The 21925-nt window shown below is 40.5% G+C and overlaps 1 pseudogene; it reads left to right on the top strand.

The window, feature by feature from the left end:
• The first annotated feature begins 2023 nt into the window (after nucleotides 1-2023).
• On the top strand, nucleotides 2024-20944 carry LOC116888079 (annotated as a pseudogene).
• Nucleotides 20945-21925: the final 981 nt, after the last annotated feature.

Here is a 21925-nt window from a genome sequence, read left to right as displayed (position 1 = left end):
CTAGAAGCACACATGCATTGTCAACACCTTCTCCTTCCATCTCCATTCCTCACAGACCCCCACAGATCTCCCCTCCTCCAGATCTGCCATATCTACAGCTTATCATAGGGAAAAGAGCCCCCAGGGATATCAACCAAACATTGTACAAAAAAGTTACAAGACTAGGCACATATACCCTTCTATCAAGGCTGGATGAAGCAACCCAGTAGGAAGAAAAGAGTTCCAGAAGCAGCCAAAAAAGAGTCAGAGACAGCCTCAACCTCCATGCATTAGAGTCCCACAAGAATATCAAGATATAACCATAACATCATTAGTTGTATATTTTTACTGCAGCATCATATTTTTTGAAATATGTATACATTGAAAAAAAATGACAATCTAATTAAAATATGCTTGCCTTCAGAAAACTTCCCTTTGGGTGTAGTAAGAACAAAAAATTTATCCCTGATGTTTTTCAATTAATTCACATTAAGGACTAGAAACATAAATTTATACAATAAGTCTTCTAAAGGTCCTCTTCTCATCAATTGAAATGTGGATATTCTTTTTGACAAAAATGCTCCCTCAAAATTCTATTTGAAGTTGAAAGACCCCTCAAGAGAGATTCCTTACCAAGTCTTGGGAAATCACGGGACCCCAGACACAAAGAGACCATTTTGATGAATAATGTGATGTAGGTTTATTACGGAGATCTATTATGGAGATCTCCAGGCCAACACATATCCCACACAGGAGACAGAGGTGTCGACCCCGAGTGGCTGGGAGAAGGGCTTTTTAAGGAAGAAGTCACAAGCCCCAGGAGATGGGGGGATGTCAGAAGGAAATACCAAAAATGTCACAAGGAGAAACTCTTAAAGTCACAGGAATGTCCTCATGATAGTGTTTTATGGTCAGCCAGTTCCTGGAGCAGGCTATTGGAGGCCGGAGGAAGGTCAGGTCGCCCCTCATTGTTCCTAAAGGCCTCTTCTTTTGTCCTTTTGGGTAAATGTTTGTTACACTGAGAAGCTCTGCACCTGATAAACATCTGGATAGGCTTGGCTCCGGCTCCCCAGAACCTCTCTCTTATGGACACAATGACTAGAAACAGTATACATAAGGACTTGGCCAAACATCACAGGGATAGGGCTTGTTACTGTTTAATGCACTAATGCCTGAGGGCTGATGAATGAGTCTGGGGTGCCAGATGCCCTGAATTTTTAATTTTCTTATCTGCCTTAAGACGCCATCTCTCACAGTACTGGGTAACAACCATTCTTCATTCTAGTCATATAACTTTAACCTTTCTAGAATCTAAATATAAGTAAGATTATATAGAAATTATCTTCCTGTATCTGGCTTATCTTGCTTAATGCAATGTTCTACAGGTTAATAGGTACTTCAAATTACAAAAGGTCCTTTTTGAAAAAAAAATATATATGATATTTTTCATTGCTATGACCAAGATACCTAACAAGAAGCAACTTCAGATAAAAGGGATTATTACAGTCCATAGTTTCAGGGAATACAATTGGTCATGGGAGGGAAGGAATGGGGCAGAAGTAAGAGGTAGATAAATGATCATATTGTATTCACAGCCACAAAACAGAGAGACACAACCTTGGGCAAATTCCTTCTTTATACTCACCAAAGAGCCAACCATGACTATTGTCACCCCTTATTCAAGGTAAAGTCTTTCCTCATCAATTATTAATATAGAATATCACAGACATATGTGTCATCTGATAGGAGATCCTTGTGGAGTTGGCAAGGTATTTCATCATCATTTGCTGTAATGAATATGAGAATAAAGGTTTTCTTTTACATATTAATTTAATTTTTTGTATTTTCTCTGCTGTATATAAAAGGTCATTTTATAGTAGCTCTTTTTTTTACTTTTTAGAATCTTCATACCAATTTGTATACTAGTTGAAATAACTAATATTCGCCAACAGTGTGCAAGTATTCCCTTTTTTCCTTAGCCTCACAGGTACTTGATTTTTGTAAGTAAAACCTTTTGAAATACATTAGAAACAAATGATAACAAATGTGTCGCAATCAAGAAAAAGCTGTTAGGATCATCTTTTGGAAGAAAAGGCGGCGAGGCCATCTTCCTGGTCGGAGAGGCTCCCAGGCGGGAGATCTTCCCCGTGCCACCGAGAGCCCAGAACCCATGCGAGTAATCTTGGAGCCTCGGGACCAAAGGTAAGACTAACTTATCTGCTGCAAGTGATCACGGGTGGAATGGGACAACAGAGGCAGAATCCTCTGAGACCAGGTGTAATGCCCCAGTTTACTGGAAGTCCCACACCATGATCCCGGCCCGCAGCAGCTCTCTGCTCCCAGAACCAGGGAGAGATACCTTACCTGCCTGGGTCGGGTGGGTAATTCCTGAGGCTGCAGAGCAGAAGAGACCACCAACACTGCCCACCCCTGCCCCACATCCCCTGGCCCAAGAGGAAACTGTGGAGAGGGCTCAGGTGAGGGCCTGCCTGTGGAACCTGAAGGAAACAGGACCGGAGGCCATCAGGAAGCAGGCACGGAGGCCCTGCCTGAAGACCGCCAGACCTTCCTGGTTGCTGCCACCGCGGGAGAGCCTTGGGCAGAACCCCATGAGGGAGAACTGAGCCTCAGGGACCACAGGTAAGACTAACTTATCTGTTGAAGAGACTTGCCGGGTGGAATCGGGACCAGAGGCAGAATCCCGAGGACCAGGCACGCCCTGTGTTTACTCGAAGTCCCACACCATGGATCCTGCCCGCAGCAGCCTCTGCTCCCAGAACCCGTGGGAGAGACACCTTACCGCCTGGTCAGGTGGGCACTCCTGAGGCTGCAGAGCGGAAGAGACCACCAACACTGCCCACCCCTGCCCACATCCCTGACCCAAGAGGAAACTGTACAAGGCCTCTGGGTTCCTGTGGGGGAGGGCCCAGGAGCAGCAGGAGCCCTGCCTGAGACACCACCTGAACCTGAAGGAAACAGACCTGGATAAACAGTTCTCTGCACCCAAACCTGGGAGGAGAGCTAAACTCAGAGAGGCAGACACGTCAGAAACCAGAAGAGACTGTTTCTGCACACACATTGCTGATTCCAGAGGAAACACCAGAGGCCATCTGGAAACCCTGCACGGAGGTTCTGAAGAGGCTGCTAGATCTTCCTGGTCGCTGCCACTGCAAGGAGAGCCCAGGCAGAACCCCTGAGCCAACTTGAGCCTCGGGACCACAGGTAAGACCAACTTTTCTGCTGCAAGTGACCTGCCTGGTGAACCCAAGGCACAGGTCCACAGGAACAGCTGAAGACCTGTAGAAAGGAAAAAAACTACACGCACAAAAGCAGAACACTCTGTCCCCATAACGGACTGAAAGAGAGGAAAACAGGTCTACAGCACTCCTGACACACAGGCCTATAGGACAGTTTAGCCACTGTCAGAAATAGCAGAACAAAGTAACACTAGAGATAATTTGATGGCGAGAGGCAAGCGCAGGAACCCAAGCAACAGAAACCAAGACTACATGGCACCATCGGAGCCCAATTCTCCCATCAAAACAAACATGGAATATCCAAACACACCAGAAAAGCAAGATCTAGATTCAAAATCATATTTGATCATGATGCTGGAGAACTTCAAGAAAGACATGATGAACTCCCTTAGAGAACAAGTAGAAGCCTACAGAGAGAACAAAAAATGAAAGAATTCCAGGAAAACATAAATAAACAAGTAGAAGCCCATAGAGAGGAGACACAAAATCCCTGAAAGAATTAAAGGAAAAACACAATCAAACAGTGGAAGGAAATAAAAATGGAAATAGAAGCAATCAAGAAAGAACACATGGAAATAACCCTGGATATAGAAAACCAAAAGAAGAGACAAGGAGCTGTAGATACAAGCTTCACCAACAGAATACAAGAGATGGAAGAGAGAATCTCAGGAGCAGAAGATTCCATAGAAATCATTGACTCAACTGTCAAAGATAATGTAAAGCGGAAAAAGCTACTGGTCCAAAACATACAGGAAATCAAGGACTCAATGAGAAGATCAAACCTAAGGATAATAGGTATAGAAGAGAGTGAAGACTCCCAGCTCAAAGGACCAGTACATATCTTCAACAAAATCATAGAAGAAAACTTCCCTAACCTAAAAAAAGAGATACCCATAGGCATACAAGAAGCCTACAGAACTCCAAATAGATTGGACCAGAAAAGAAACACCTCCCGTCACATAATAGTCAAAACACCAAACGCACAAAATAAAGAAAGAATATTAAAAGCAGTAAGGGAAAAGGTCAAGTAACATATAAAGGCAGACCTATCAGAATCACACCAGACTTTTCGCCAGAAACTATGAAGGCCAGAAGATCCTGGACTGATGTCATACAGACCCTAAGAGAACACAAATGCCAGCCCAGGCTACTGTATCCTGCAAAACCTCAATTAATATAGATGGAGAAACCAAGATATTCCATGACAAAACCAAATTTACACAATATCTTTCTACAAATCCAGCACTACAAAGGATAATAAATGGTAAAGCCAAACATAAGGAGGCAAGCTATACCCAAGAAGAGGCAAGAAACTAATCGCTTTGGCAACAAAACAAAGAGAAGAAAAGCACACAAACATAACACATCCAATATGAATATAACAGGAAGCAATAATCACTATTCCTTAATATCTCTCAAACATCAATGGCCCTAACTCCCCCAATAAAAAAAGACACACATAGATTAACAAACTGGATATTTAACGAGGACCCTGCATTCTGCTGCCTACAGGAAACACACCACAGAGACAAAGACAGACTCTACCTCCGAGTGAAAGGCTGGAAAACAACTTTCCAAGCAAATGGTCAGACGAAGCCAGCTGGAGTAGCCATTCTAATATCAAATAAAATCAATTTTCAACTAAAAGTCATCAAAAAAGATAAGGAAGGACACTTTATATTCATCAAAGGAAAAATCCACCAAGATGAACTCTCAATCCTAAATATCTATGCCCCAAATACAAGGGCACCTACATACGTTAAAGAAACCTTACTAAAGCTCAAAAAACACATTGCACCTCACACAATAATAGTAGGAGACTTCAACACCCCTAATTTCATCAATGGACAGATCATGGAAACAGAAATTAAACAGAGACGAGACAGACTAAGAGAAGTCAAGGAGCCAAATGGACTTAACGGATATTTATAGAACGTTTCTACCCTAATGCAAAAGGATATACCTTCTTCTCAGCTCCTCATGGTAATTTTCTCCAAAATTGACCATAATTGGTCAAAAAAACGGGCCTCAACAGGTACAGAAAGATAGAATAATCCCATGCGTAAGTATCGGACCACCACGGCCCAAAGCTGGTCTTCAATAACAATAAGGGAAGAATGCCCACATATACGTGGAAATTGAACAATGCTCTACTCAATGATAACCTGGTCAAGGAAGAAATAAAGAAAGAAATTAAAAAACTTTTAGAATTTAATGAAAATGAAGGTACAACATACCCAAACTTATGGGACACAATGAAAGCTGTGCTAAGAGGAAAACTCCAGCGCTTGAGTGCCTGCAGAAAGAAACAGGAAAGAGCATATGTCAGCAGCTTGACAGCACACCAAAAGCTCTAGAACAAAAAGAAGCAAATACACCCAGGAGGAGTAGAAGGCAGGAAATAATCAAACTCAGAGCCGAAATCAACCAAGTAGAAACAAAAAGGACCATAGAAAGAATCAACAGAACCAAAAGTTGGTTCTTTGAGAAAATCAAGATAGATAAACCCTTAGCCAGACTAACGAGAGGACACAGAGAGTGTGTCCAAATTAACAAAATCAGAAATGAAAAAGGAGACATAACTACAGATTCAGAGGAAATTCAAAAAAATCACAGATCTTACTATAAAAGCCTATATTAACAAAACTTGAAAATCTGCAGGAAATGGACAATTTCTCAGACAGATACCAGGTACCAAGTTAAATCAGAACAGATAAACCAGTTAAACAACCCCATAACTCCCAAGGAAATAGAAGCAGTCATTAAAGGTCTCCCAACCAAAAAGAGCCCAGGTCCAGACGGGTTTAGTGCAGAATTCTATCAGACCTTCATAGAAGACCTCATACCAATATTATCCAAACTATTCCACAAAATTGAAACAGATGGAGCACTACCGAACTCCTTCTATGAAGCCACAATTACTTTATACCTAAAAACCACACAAAGACCCAACAAAGAAAGAGAACTTCAGACCAATTTCCTTATGAACATCGACGCAAAAAAATACTCAACAAAATTCTGGGCAAAACCGAATCCAAGAGCACATCAAAAACAATCATCCACCATGATCAAGTAGGCTTCATCCCAGGCATGCAGGGATGGTTTAATATACGGAAAACCATCAACGTGATCCATTATATAAACAAACTGAAAGAACAAAACCACATGATCATTTCATTAGATGCTGAGAAAGCATTTGACAAAATTCAACACCCCTTCATGATAAAAGTCCTGGAAAGAATAGGAATCCAAGGCCCATACCTAAACATAGTAAAAAAGCCATATACAGCAAAACCAGTGGCTAACATTAAACTAAATGGAGAGAAACTCTGAAGCAATCCCACTAAAATCAGGGACTAGACAAGGCTGCCCACTCTCTCCCTACTTATTCAATATAGTTCTTAAAGTTCTAGCCAGAGCAATCAGACAACAAAAGGAGGTCAAGGGGATACAGATCCGAAAAGAAGAAGTCAAAATATCACTATTTGCAGATGATATGATAGTATATTTAAGTGGGATCCCAAAAGTTCCACCAGAGAACTACTAAAGCTGATAAACAACTTCAGCAAAGTGGCTGGGTATAAAATTAACTCAAATAAATCAGTAGCCTCCTACACAAAAAGAGAAACAAGCTGAGAAAGAAATTAGGGAAACCACACCCCTTCATAATAGACCCAAATAATATAAAGTACCTCGGTGTGACTTTAACCAAGCAAGTAAAAGATTTGTACAACAAGAACTTCAAGACTCTGAAGAAAGAAATTGAAGAAGACCTCAGAAGATGGAAAGATCTCCCATGCTCATGGATTGGCAGGATTAATATAGTAAAAATGGCCATTCTGCCAAAAGCGATCTACAGATTCAATGCAATCCCCATCAAAATACCAATCCAATTCTTCAAAGAGTTAGACAGAACAATTTGCAAATTCATCTGGAATAACAAAAAACCCAGGATAGCTAAAACTATGTTCAACAATAAAAGGACTTCTGGGGGAATCGCTATCCCTGAACTCAAGCAGTATTACAGAGCAATTGTGATAAAAACTGCATGGTATTGGTACAGAGACAGACAGATAGACCAATGGAATAGAATTGAAGACCCAGAAATGAACCCACACACCTATGGTCACTTGATTTTTGACAAAGGAGCCAAATCCATCCAATGGAAAAAAGATAGCATTTTCAGCAAATGGTGCTGGTTCAACTGGAGGTCAACATGTAGAAGAATGCAGATCGATCCATGCTTATCACCCTGTACAAAGCTTAAGTCCAAGTGGATCAAGGACCTCCACATCAAACCAGACACACTCAAACTAATAGAAGAAAAACTAGGGAAGCATCTGGAACACATGGGCACTGGAAAAAATTTCCTGAACAAAAAACACCAATGGCTTATGCTCTAAGATCAAGAATCGACAAATGGGATCTCATAAAACTACAAAGCTTCTGTAAGGCAAAGGACACTGTGGTCAGGACAAAACGGGCAACCAACAGATTGGGAAAAGATCTTTACCAATCCTACAACAGATAGAGGCCTTATATCCAAAATATACAAAGAACTCAAAAGTTAGGACCAAGAGGGAGACAAATAACCCTATTAAAAAATGGGGTTCAGAGCTAAACAAAGAATTCACAGCTGAGGAATGCCGAATGGCTGAGAAACACCTAAAGAAATGTTCAACATCTTTTAGTCATCAGGGAAATGCAAATCAAAAACAACCCTGAGATTTCACCTCACACCAGTGAGAATGGCTAAGATCAAAAACTCAGGTGACAGCAAATGCTGGCGAGGATGCGGAGAAAGAGGAACACTCCTCCATTGTTGGTGGGGTTGCAGACTGGTACAACCATTCTGGAAATCAGTCTGGAGGTTCCTCAGAAAATTGGACATTGAACTGCCTGAGGATCCAGCTATACCTCTCTTGGGCATATACCCAAAAGATGCCCCAACATATAAAAAAAGACACGTGCTCCACTATGTTCATGCAGCCTTATTTATAATAGCCAGAAGCTGGAAAGAACCCAGATGCCCTTCAACAGAGGAATGGATACAGAAAATGTGGTACATCTACACAATGGAATATTACTCAGCTATCAAAAAAACAACGACTTTATGAAATTGTAGGCAAATGGTTGGAACTGGAAAATATCATTCTGAGTGAGCTAACCCAATCACAGAAAGACATACATGGTATGCACTCACTGATAAGTGGCTATTAGCCCAAATGCTTGAATTACCCTAGTGGCCTAGAACAAATGAAACTCAAGACGGATGATCAAAATGTGAAGGCTTCACTCCTTCTTTAAAAGGGGAACAAGAATACCCTTGGCAGGGAAGAGAGAGGCAAAGATTAAAACAGAGACTGAAGGAACACCCATTCAGAGCCTGCCCCACATGTGGCCCATACATATAGAACCACCCAATTAGACAAGATGGATGAAGCAAAGAAGTGCAGACCGACAGGAGCCGGATGTAGATCGAACCTGAGAGACACAGCCAGAATACAGCAAATACAGAGGCGAATGCCAGCAGCAAACCACTGAACTGAGAACGGGACCCCCGTTGAAGGAATCAGAGAATGAACTGGAAGAGCTTGAAGGGGCTTGAGACTCCATATGTACAACAATGCCAAGCAACCAGAGCTTCCAGGGACTAAGCCACTAACTAAAGACTATACATGGACTGACGCTGGGCTCCAACCTCATAGGTAGCAATGAATAGCCTAGTAAGAGCACCAGTGGAAGGGGAAGCCCTTGGTCCTGCCAAGACTGAACCCCCAGTGAACGTGATTGTTGGGGGAAGGGCGGCAATGGGGGGAGGGTGGGGAGGAACACCCATAAGGAAGGGGGGGAGGAAGGGATGTTTGCCAAATGTACATAAGAAATACGCAAGTTAATAAAAAAAAAATAAAATAAAGATATTCATTTAATAAGACACAAAAAAAAAATAAAGTGGAAACATTCGTCTATCAGAAAATTCTATAACGTTTAATGTAATCTGAAAACCAATGCAGTTTCTTTAACATTCACTTGCTGAGGAGGAAATATGCTATCTTTCCTGCTAACTTGTCCTTGTTGGGAACCCATGAGGACAGTGGGAAAAAAAGTTCAAATATGTAATAGTTTTATATAATTTAAAATAAATTTTGCTTGTTAATTTTATTTTCTGGTGTGTGTGTGTGTGTGTGTGTGTGTGTGTGTGTGTGTGTGTGTGTGTGTATTGAGAAGAGGATAAAAAAAAAAAAAGAATACCTTTGAGCCAAAAGTTGAACTCATATTTCAGAACCAGAACCAATACTGTCTACTGGTTCCCAAGAGTAGAAATCCTCTGGATGCATAGCTTCCTCTAAAACCACATGTCATGGCTCAGTTTTGAAAATATCATGGAATGCCAAAACTCCTGCATCCAATATTTAGTAGCTGGCTATCCTTCACTAAAATTTCCAATCCAGGTGAATGTAGCACTCCCATCAATATTCACACCAACTTGATCCCAGACAGTATCAAGTGTTGATAATGTGAATTACTTTGAATAACATCTTTAATTCTTTTGATTATACTCATTCTACTTGTGGTTTTAATTTACATTTCCTTGATGGCTAGAGAAGTTGAACATTTTTTGTATCTCTTGATCATTTGTATATCTACTTTAAAAGACGTGTATCCAGATCTTTTGCTCATTTGGTTTTCTTGGTATTGTGTTGGATTCTGTATGCATGTTGGATAATGATGTCATAAAAGATCTACAGTCTGCAGGTATTTTCTCCTGTTCTGCATGTTGTCACTCAAATGATTCTTTTCTTTGCAAGGAAATGGCTTTTACATCTTGTATGGTCATATTTCTTTTTTTTTATTAACTTGAGTATTTCTTATTTACATTTCGAGTGTTATTCCCTTTCCCGATTTCCGGGCAAACATCCCCCTAATCCCTCCCCATCCCCTTCTTTATGGGTGTTCCCCTCCCCATCCATTGCCGCCCTCCCCCCAACAATCTAGTTCACTGGGGGTTCAGTCTTAGCAGGACCCAGGGCTTCCCCCTTCCACTGGTGCTCTTACTAGGATATTCATTGCTACCTATGAGGTCAGAGTCCAGGGTCAGTCCATGTATAGTCTTCAGGTAGTGGCTTAGTCCCTGGAAGCTCTGGTTGCTTGGCATTGTTGTACATATGGGGTCTCGAGCCCCTTCAAGCTCTTCCACTTCTCTCTCTGATTCCTTCAACGGGGGTCCTATTCTCAGTTCAGTGGTTTGCTGCTGGCATTGGCCTCTGTATTTGCTGTATTCTGGCTGTGTCTCTCAGGAGCGATCTACACTTCTGCACTTCTTTGCTTCATCCATCTTGTCTAATTGGGTGGCTGTATATATATGGGCCACATGTGGGGCAGGCTCTGAATGGGTGTCCCTTCAGTCTCTGTTTTAATCTTTGCCTCTCTCTTCCCTGCCAAGGGTATTCTTGTTCCCCTTTTAAAGAAGGAGTGAAGCATTCACATTTTGATCATCCGTCTTGAGTTTCATTTGTTCTAGGCATCTAGGGTAATTCAAGCACTTGGGCTAATAGCCACTTATCCATGAGTGCATACCATGTATGTCTTTCTGTGATTGGGTTAGCTCACTCAGGATGATATTTTTCCAGTTCCATTTGCCTACAATTTCATTAAAGTCGTTGTTTTTGATAGCTGAGTAATATTCCATTGTGTAGATGTACCACATTTTCTGTATCCATTCCTCTGTTGAAGGGCATCTGGGTTCTTTCAGATATCTTTTCTAAAAGCTCTCCACAGTTGTTTAGTCAGGCTTCTTGATGAATCTGGAGGTTGCCAATAAGCTAGACTGACTAACCATCAAGCTCCAGGGACCCCTTTGGCTCTACTGCAAGATTCATGTTCCCTTCCCAAGGTTATATATGCACTAAATGACTGCCCAGAGATCTCCAGGAATGCAACTTTCCTGAGTGTTCACCAAGATTAGAATGATCTCTTTTTATTTGGTGATATAGCTTCCCTGCTTTCCCACATTCCTGTAAGTAACCCCAATAAGCCCATTGGTGGAATTTGGTGGAATCATTCACTTTGATATGTGGCAGATTCTGAATCCCTATCTGTGATGAGTATATATTTCTTCACATCTCCCTAGGGAGTCTCACACAAGAAAAGAGCCAAACCACATGCTTAAGAAAGCCAAACACAAATTCTCAAATGCAGGATATATGTGATGGGTTGCAGAGATAAAACAAAAACAAAATTCAAAAGAAAAGTAAGTTGTAAGTAGAGTGAAGGGGGAAAATGAGGAGAGCTAGCGAAGGTAAAATCAAAGTCAAGTCCTATGAACACTCAAGAAAAGATAAGTAAAAGAGAAGACTATTGGTTGGTAGCAGCCTTAATAATCAAATTGGACAGATTTGTCAGTGCAGAAGGAAAGAAATTTGGATCATGGAGTTCCTTCCCTAACTGCTTTAGGATCAGGGAGAAGGGAAAAGCTGTGCTCCTATGTTAAGGTACTAATCAAGGCAGAAAGAGACAGTATATAGCGGAACTGACATGACAGCTCCAGAAGTGAGCAGCAGGATCCAGTTGTTGAAGCAGAGAAATACTCCCTGCCCTGCCGCTTTTACTGCTGAGTTCAACAAGACTGGAGGACAGCAGCTTCAGCTGCTTTGAAAGCTGCTGGTTTCAGTGGCACCTGGGAGGAAGGGGAAATGGTCATCCGGGTGACACATGGAATCTAGCTGCAGACGATGCTGAGGCTGGCAGAATGCATATGCCTCGAGGTGCTAGAAACAGCAAGAGAGGGAAAGGCAGTATTTGACTGAAAAGAACTAGGATTTCTCAGATTTTTTTAAATGTCAAAGGCTGTGAAATGTGTCTGGATCAAGAAAAGGCTCTGGTGTGTGATTTTCTTCTCAAACTCTTGAAAAGAAATGAAATGCCAGATGTATTGTGGAAATTGAACAAGATACCACATAGTGATGGGTGGGGAAGGGAATAAATTGAAATGATACTGGAGCAAGAAAAGGCTATCCTTTTATGTGGCCTGTCACACCTCTCTCATGGAAACTGATGATATCATATTTGAGAGACAGAGTCTAAAGATGAAAGGAGGAGGGGTTAAATATATTCAGGTACATAATGCTTGGATAAAACCACTTTTGTCAATATTCAGAGAAAGCCAGAAAGACAGAAATAAGACAATGTGGAGTTATAAATCTAGAAGCAAAAGGGAAATAAGCTAGGAGCAAAATTCTATAAGTGGCATGAACTCTTGGCATTTTTCCTATAGAAGGAAAAAATAGCATAGAAAGTATTTGAGGAATGGAAACAAATCTCAGCAGAAAAAGAGTTGGAAAGTTATGAAAATAAGGGTTATATATAACCATCCTAATGAGATCCATTAAGGTAGGTATCTGGAATAGGAAGCTCACATTTCAGGGCTTACAAGGAGGTAGGGTGGTTACAGCATGAAAAAGAATTAGCTTACTCATCAGACAGCAATCAACTCACATCTCAGCCAGGAAACCTACTAGCTAGGTGACATAATAAAAATTATCTCATCTTCATGCATAAAATGAGAATGATAATGGTGTCTTCAACAGAGGACAGTAGGAAGCTAAAAATGTAATAATATACAGAAAGGGGGACTGAATAAATGGTTCATTGGTTAAGACCCTTGCCTGTTCTTTTGGAGGACCTGGGTTCAATTCCTAGCACCTGCATGGTAGTTGAAAACGAATTGTAACTCTATTCCAAGGAAATCTGACACTTTCTTCTGACTTTCACGAGTACCAGGCACACGCAAGATGCACATACACACATGCATGGAAAATTCCCATGCCTATGAAAAATAAAATAATATACAGATAAATTCTTTGAATATAAGAGGTGCTCAATAAATGTGGAGATATCAATGCAGAAAACATTCACTAAAACTGTATCAATAATAACATCCTAATGGTGGGATTCTGAGAGAGAGGTCTTGATTTTCTCTAGTCGCTTTGTTTTTTATTTATGTCTGTATTGCAAGTGTTCCTATTATTAGATGGGAGACAGAAACAGAGATTTCTGGAAGCTTCCAGGCTTCCTAACTTTATGTACATAGTGGTGAACAATAAAAGAGAGACCCTAGTATTGATCAATGTATAACGTGGGAATAAACACCTGGGGTTCTCCTCCTACTTTAATATGTATACCATATATACCATGCACACAAAATATGTGAAATAATTATATGTAACACATAAACTATAAATAAAGTATGCAGTTTGAAAATGCTTGATGTCAATCACCCTCCAAACTTCTTTTTGTCAGAAACCACATGTAGCTCGTACTTCTGTTTTGTTTATTGAATATAATTTAAAAACAGTATTTTAGGACTCGGTACAGTCATACATGCCAGTCACCAGAAGTCAGGTAGACACAATGAAGAGGAACAGGAGGTCAAGGCCATCTTCATAGTGGTCAGATTATTAGAGGCCAGCTTAGGTTATGTGAAACCCTGTCTCAAAATTCAAAAACATACAAAACTCAGTAAAATACCATCTTCTTTGTTCTCCTCATCTGTTCTTCCCTGACCATATTCCATAACAAAAGTCAGGAAATAAACAGTGGCACAATACTATTAACTGTGACCAAACTTTACTCAAAGCTCACCAGTTTCGTTGGATGTCTCATCAGAGTCAAAGGTTTGAGTTGGTTGATGTTTAGTGATTTCATTTGCATATATAATTATTCATAATGGGTCTCATTATATTTTCATACATGTGTATAATATATTCTGATCTTATGTAGCTGCTGCTACTCTCTCTTGTCCTCCTTCTACTCTTACAAAACCCCTTCCTCTTCCCAACCAGCCCTCTTACCTGCATAACTGTAGTATGTGCGTGTGCACACACACGTGCGTGTGTGTGTGTGTGTGTGTACCAATGAATTTTACTAGAGTTACTAAGATGAACATGAGCGGAACCCTTTTTGTTTTTCAGGAGCAAATGCACCTTGCTAGTGGCTGAACCACTCAATAAACTGTCTTCCCATTACCTATCAACCATTAACTGTCTATAAATCCTCAAGGAGAGATAAAGCCCCATGAGTCACTCCTCTCTGTATGATAAGGTATTGTAGATACAATCTTCTGTAGATTTTGTGAAGATACAAAGTCACTCACTGTTAGATCAAGCAGGTACAACATGTCTGGCAGCATGACACGCTGCTATCTGTTTTTAGTTCTCACATTCTTTCTATCTCTTTTTCCAAGATATTCCCTTAAGCCTTGGAGGGGGTAATGTAGATGTCCTATATACGGCTGAATATTCACCTACCATTTTGTCTCAGTGTTTTGACCAGTTATATGAGTCTCTGTAGTCAGTATTGGCCAGTGAACAAAGGAAATTTATTTGAAAACAGCTTACAGCAGCACTAATCTGTGGATATAAACAGTTCAAACGGATGGTTACAACATATCTTTTTAGCAAAACAACAATAATAGCTTCCTCACTGTGGCCTATGACCTCCTCAGTCTTCAGCTTCTCAGCAGCTTTAGTGTATTAGTGAGTTATCCCCATAAAAGAATTACTACCATTGCACCAATGGCCTGTCAGTTTTGTTGCATCTTTCCTGGTCAGTCAATTTTGTTGCACTCAGGTCTACAGCTGAGTAATATTGTTGATGACATTTCTTTCCCAGAAGTCTGCGTAGTGCCTTCTGGTCAGCACATGGGAAGTTTCTAGTCAATTCCAGCTTGATTTCTCTGTGTCCTGAGACCAAAATGTGTGGCATCTTCAGCAAAAGTAAGAGCTCACTAGTTTTACTTGTATTTTTTTACAGGTAATTCTATAAAAATTTACCCCATGTAAACTTTAATAACTATCATCACCATAGTAGAGTACCAAAACTGCTGGTTGGGCATTTTTATAACAATGAATCATGTTTGCTTTTCAAATAAAAACCCAAATACAAGCATCACACTATGTTTTTCATTTTAAAAACTTTTTGTGGCAGATATTTTTTAGTGTGTGTGTGTGTGTGTATGCGCGTGCGAGAGAAGGGGGAGGGAGGGAGGAAAGGAGAGAGGGAGGGAAGGAGAGAGAGAATGTTCTAGGTCCTAAAAACCATAATAGAAGTAGAAATTCCTAATAGAAGTGCCTTCAATTAAAGAGCCATTCTTTATGTCCTTTCAACTCCTTTTCCTCGTCTAGAAATCCCACAACAAGCCAAGCGTAATTTGTCACCTAAACATGACAAATAGTAGAAATATCAAAGGGATTTGGGCAAAGAACGTGCTGTAGACTACTGCTATACATTGTGCTGTCAGGAATGTTGGTGTGAAATGCAGAGTCTCAATAATGTGTAATCATCTCAGTGATCCATACACATGGGAAAGCTTAAGATGTTTTATTCTTGAGACATGTTACAATAAAGATTAGAATGAAAAAATTGACAGTACGGTGAAGTGGAAACTTATAGTTTCTTGGAAAGTCAGTTGTTCAGATAGTGTTTTGCTGAGGCAGACACATAAAGGAGTGTTTTCCTGAAGTGACATAGTTGAAATGATGTTTTGCTAAAGCAAACACGTGAAAGGACACATGATGTTAAGAAGGACCGTGTATGATGCTGGATGGTATTGGTAAGCCTTATGTTGATTATTGGTTATCATTTGTTAGGACTCCATAGAGAGAAACACACCAAAACACTTCTGGTGGTGTGCTGTTGACTTCTTGCTACTTTCATGGAGTCAGGCTTCCATTGAACTGGCAGCGTGATGTCAGCTGATACACGCTAATCATGTGGAGTTTTGCTAAGACAAACTCATGTCCAGAAGCAAGGCAGATGGAGAACACGTGATGTGTGGAGGGGGTATAAATGGGACTCAGTGGAGAGTAGAAGGGGCTTGCTTGCTTGCAAAGCTAACTTTGCAGCACTTCTTGGTCTCCTGGCTTCACAGATCTTTGTTTCACTGGAGGCATGACAGAACTTCTCTGGTATCCCAAATGGTCTTGATCGCTTCTGTTGATTCATACCTATTTGGGTGAGGCCTGGATGTCTCTGCTATGCCATGCCACAGCTGCTAATTCATGTTTTCTATTCCAACACTGCCGAACTGGACTTCTGGTATATTCATGAAGTGTTTTCAAATGGATAAAACTGCCACTGATGAGTCCTATGAACTGAACTGCTGGATGCAGATGAGATTGGCTCAAAAATAACAATTCTTAAGTAGGTCTACTTCCCTTGTATCCTGATAACCTTTCTTTTCAACTTCTCCTGGCGAAGGGTGGGCTAGAAGAGATGTTAAAGTGTTTAAGAACACCATTAAAAGTAAGGCTGAGAAAACATTTAAGCCTACAATAGAATCCTATAACCCCAGCTACATATGAGATGACGACAGAAAGATCACAGTTTAAAGCCTATCAAGGCTGCACAAGGGCAATTACCTAGGGAACTTAGTGACATTGTCTCAAAATAAAAATGAATAAATGAATGAACAAACAAATAAACAAACAAACAAATAAATAAGGGCCAGAAATGTAGTCCAGTGTTTGAGCTTCATTTAGCACGTGTGAGGCTTGGTTTCATTCTCTGTATTTATAAACAGTAAGAACAAACATGTTTTAAACATTTGTCTCTTTATCATATTAAAAAGAATAATCACAGCCAATTATAGCAGAAGATTAGGCAGCAGCTGACAAAAGAAACTTTTTAGCAGACAAAAAGTAAGTGGGAAAGTAGTAACTAATTTGGCTCAGTGAAGAAGCTCATAACTTAAAATGTGTACTGAGAATTTTTGTTAAAAGATACTCAATAAGCTTAGAACTTGGATCCATCATTTTTGGAAGAGAGTAGGGGGCAAAAACAAGTGAGAAATGAATTGGAAATGTATGTATGAATATTCAAAGTTTACTCTGATGCATACAGATGCAACTTGTAATCACAGAACATCATTAGCCAAGACCTACTTCATAAGCCAGAAGCCTCATCTCACTCTTTGGCTGAAAACACTGGAATTTCTTCAGAATGAGGAAACGTAAATGAGATTTTTTTAAGAAGCATGAATTATGAAGCCAAATATTAGTTGACAAATCTTTGAATACTAAAATACAGCCTTGACTCTACATTCTGAGCAAAATGCTTTGCGGCCAGATTATTGCCATTCAATAAGAAATTGGAATTGAGTTTCCCAGATAAACATGGCTTGAAAGAAAAGATTCCCGCATAACATCATCTGAGGTCTCCAGTGGACCACTTGAACATTTCATGGTGAATATTTCTAGACTGCACACTCTGCTTATACATAGAAAGCATGAACTCAGGATTTTGTTCATCAAATAAGTAACTATAATCACTGGACTACTGAGGAAAGCTCTTAAATATGAGAAAAATGAAAGGGTAAAAGAAACTTTACAAAAAATCCTAGGAATGGGGAAAATACTACAATAGTATCAGACCTATAAAACAAATACAAAACGTTATAAAAATTAAGAAAAAACTAAAATGAATATTTCATTGAGTATGAAACTTAAGAGAAATAAACAGTTAACTCTATAGAAAATTAAGCTAATAGTTATAACTTGGTGAATAACAGTTCAAATAGAATGTGGAAAAATTGAAGCAAAAAATAAAACCAGAATAAATTAAAATCAGAAAATATTAATTATATACTGTCAGTAGAAGAGGTAAAACATCTGAATCATTGTTAGTTTAACCACTCTGGAAATCAATCTGGCAGTTTCTCAAAAAATTGCCAATAGTTCTACCTGAATACCTAGCTATACCGCTCCTGGGCATATGCCCAAAAAATGCTCCACCATCCCATGGGGACACTTGCTTAACTGTGTACACAGCTTTATTTATAATAGCCAGAAATTGGAAACAGCCCAGATGTCCCTCAACTGAAGAATGGATACAGAAAATGTGGTTCATTTATACAATAGAATACTAGTAAGCTGTTAAAATGAGGTCATCATGAACTTTGCAGGCAAATAGATGTAAATAGAAAATATGATCCTGAGTGAGGTAACTCAGACCCAAAAGGAAATACATGTTATACACTCACTAAATAAGTGGGCATTAGCCATGATGTGCAGAATACTCATGATATACAAGAAGGAATGTTCAAGCAAGGATGCTTGCATCACACTTAGAAAGGTGAACAAAATAGTCATAGGAGGTAGAGGGTGGGAGAGAACTGGGCTGGAGAGTGGAAGGGTAGGGGAATGGGAGGCAGGACCAAGTGTGAGGAGAGACAGGAGAGGGGCTCAGAGGACCAGGAGAATAAATGGAAATCTTCAGCTGTCTGGGGTGGGTATGGCTGGGGGGAATCTATAGGAAGTCCCAGAGACCTGGAATGGTGGAGGCTCCCAGGAGTCAATGTGAGTAACCTATGCCTAACAGTGAGGGCATGGAACCTGGGGTGGCTTCCTCCTGTAGTCAGGCATGACCCTCAGTGGAGGGATAAGGTCACCAACCAACCCACCTACAAAACTTTTGACCCAAAAATTGTCCTATCTAAAAGAAATGTAGGCACAAAGATGAAACAGAGTAAAGGGATGGCCAAACAATACCTGGCCCAACTTGAAGCATATCCCATGGGCAAGCATCAATCCCTGACACTATTAATGATACTCATGTTTACAGACAGGGGTCTAGCATAACTAGCCTCTGAAATGCTCTACCCAGCAGCTAAGTGAAACAGTGAAACAAGTGATCCAGATACCCACAGGCAAACAGAGGTCAGGAGAACTGACAGAGGATTGGCAGAGGTCAGGGACTCTTATGGAAGAGTTGGGGGAAGGATTGAAGGCCCTGAAGGGGAAGGGAACCCCACAGGAAGACTAACAACATTAACTAACCTGGACCCCTGAAGCTCTCTGAGACTGAGCCACCAACCAAAGAACATTCACAGGCTGGACCAAGGCCTCGCACATACGTAGTAGACAGGCAGTTCAGTCTCCATCGGGGTCCCCCAACAATTGGAGCAGGGAGCTCTCCCTAAACCTGTAGCCTGACTGTGTCATTCATATCCCAAGAGAGATGCCTTGTTTGTCTAGTGGGAGAGGATGAGCCTAAACTAATGCACCAGGGAAAGGGTAAACATGGGGAGGGGAACCATCTCAGAAGAAAAGAGGAGAGGGAAGAGGAGGGGCTCTGTGAGGGGAGAGCAGAAGGAGAGCAGCATTTGGGATGTTAATTAATTAATTGCTTTAAAAATAGTAGGAAAGAAAATTATCAATAAGCAGTATAAAATAATTTCTTGGACCTTTAGGACATGACTCTACTTATTAAACAGGACCACAGAGTGTCTACTATAAGGATTCTATAAAGAACCAATGCCAGATTTAAAAAAATGAATCCTAACATCATTACAAAATAAAACAAGATATTCTAAAAGTGTCCACAAAGAAAGAGAAAGGGATATTACATCCAAAGAAATCTGAACCAAAACTCTATAGGAAAGTTTTTTTTTTTTTCCTGGAGCTGGGGACCGAACCCAGGGCCTTGCACTTGCTAGGCAAGCACGCTACCACTGTGCTAAATCCACAACCCGGAAAGTTTTCTTTAAATGCTTTTATTTTGAAAAATTTCAACCCATATAATAAAAGATTGGTGCAAGGAATACTTAGTATCATCCACTTTGATTTTGTAGTTACTATCAATCTACGCATTTGTGGAACTTCAATAAGGTTGTGTAGGTGGGTTGGTGGATAAGGGAGAGTAAAGGGAAAGGAACTCCCAGAGTGCCACCTGTATAGCCAACTAAGGAACTAATGAAGTTGCACAGTTGTTTAGAAACAGGAGAATAGTTCCTCTTGCCAGGCATCTTCTCTAAAGTGACATCATCTTTAAACCTGTATGGCAGTACCTGACACACTGCCAAGATGCCTCCAAAGTATGGGACAACATGAAAGACCAAGTCCTGGAAACAGATAAAGTAGGCTCCAAGCAGATCAGCATATACTTCCAAGGACAAGCTACGGTGCTGATAAGCAAGAACACTATTGTAGCCCAAGCCCTGAGCAGGTATCTAGACAGCAACCCAGCTCTGGAGAAACTGTTTCCCCATACCCAAGGAGAATGCAGGCTTTGTGTTCACTAAGGAGGACTTCACCGATGTCAGAGACATGCTGGTTAGGTGCCAACAGTCACCCATGCCTGTGCCACCGCCCCATGTGAAGTCACTCTGTCAGTCCAGAACACTGGTCTAAAGTCCAAGAAGACTCCTTACTTCAAGGACTTGGGCATCACCACTGAAATCTCCAGGAGTACCAGTGATGTACAGCTGATTAAGATTAGAAACAAAGAGCTGGTAGGGCCACACTGCTAAACATGCTGCTTCGGACTGATCATCCAACAGGTATTTTAAAATGGCAGCATCTACAGTTCCAAAAGTGTATGGCATCACAAAGGAAAACTCTGGAGTCTGCCTTCTCACTGAAGGGTGTCATCATTGTTGACAGTGTGTCTGCAGACTGGTTCCCCAACTGTTGCCTCTATTATCGATGGATACAAGCAGGTCCTGCCTTAGCCTGTGGAAACTGAGTACACCTGTCCACTTATTGGAAAAGGCTAAGGCCTTCTGGGATAACCCATTCTGCATCCATGGCTACTCTCTGGCTGCTACTATCACTTCTGCTCCTGCTGCTACAGACCCAGCCAAGGAATCAGTTGAGGATACAGCCTCTTTGACTAATCCCCTTAAAGCAACCAACTCTGCCAGCTTAATTTGAGAAGCACGAAAATAAAGACTCCTTGGCATAAGGAAGAAACAAACAAACAAAAGGAGAAAAGAAAGAAAGGGAAGGAAGAAAGGAGGGAGAGAGGAAACAAATAAACATAGGACTATAGGACCTAGGACTATATAAGAGAGAAAGCAGCTGAAAATGTTAAAAGTGGTCTCTTCAAAAACTAGAATTTAGAAGTCCATAATGCATTTTCTTATGGTTACCTTGGCTTTTCAAAGTATGCAAATATTTTACTTTGATTAAAGAAAAATGACCCAGGACTTCTTCTGTATCTTCTTCTATTCCTTCCACTCACTAACTACAAAGAAAATCCCAGGAAAGTACATGTAAACCATAATAGGCAGGCTTTTGAAGGCAGAGAAAAGGAAGACTGACTAGGGATTTTGTAGCTGAGGAACAACACAGTGGTAAACTTCTTGAGATTTCTCTTTGTATCATATATCTAGGCCTCAAAGAAGAACAAGCAATGCAGAAATACCACATGGATTTAGGCAAAATGGAATTACCAACTAAAGCCTCATTAACCAAAAGACAGAAAAAAACTTAATAGGCAGAAAATTTTTGGACAACTACTATTTTCCTCAGGCCAAAAATCCCATGTTATGCTATTGTTCTCCTTTTCCCATGCCCACAAAGGTCAAGTAGGAAACATCACTCCTACTTTTCTAATGCTATAAAGAACAGTCCTCAAATGTCCAATAAAGTATCAGAGAAGTCCTTGCACAAAGTTTGGATTTCACTCTTGCCAAGGAGACAATGAACCTCACTCATAAGAAGTCATCATCAGAAGAGTCTTAGACATAGCAGAAATAAGATGTCTCTCCCCTTTCCACTGGGGTAGTCAAAGAGAAGTCAACCTGTGAACAGTAATAAAGCATTCTTCTTTTTCCCACCCACAAAGTTATCAATAGAGGCTTAGGATGGAGCTAAACAATCTGCCCTTGTACAATAAAGAAGATCTTCCCA

The sequence above is a fragment of the Rattus rattus genome, chromosome X, assembly GCF_011064425.1.
Source record: "Rattus rattus isolate New Zealand chromosome X, Rrattus_CSIRO_v1, whole genome shotgun sequence".
In the NCBI taxonomy this organism is placed as follows: Eukaryota; Metazoa; Chordata; class Mammalia; order Rodentia; family Muridae; genus Rattus; species Rattus rattus.
This window is presented reverse-complemented; position numbering and strand designations above follow the sequence as displayed.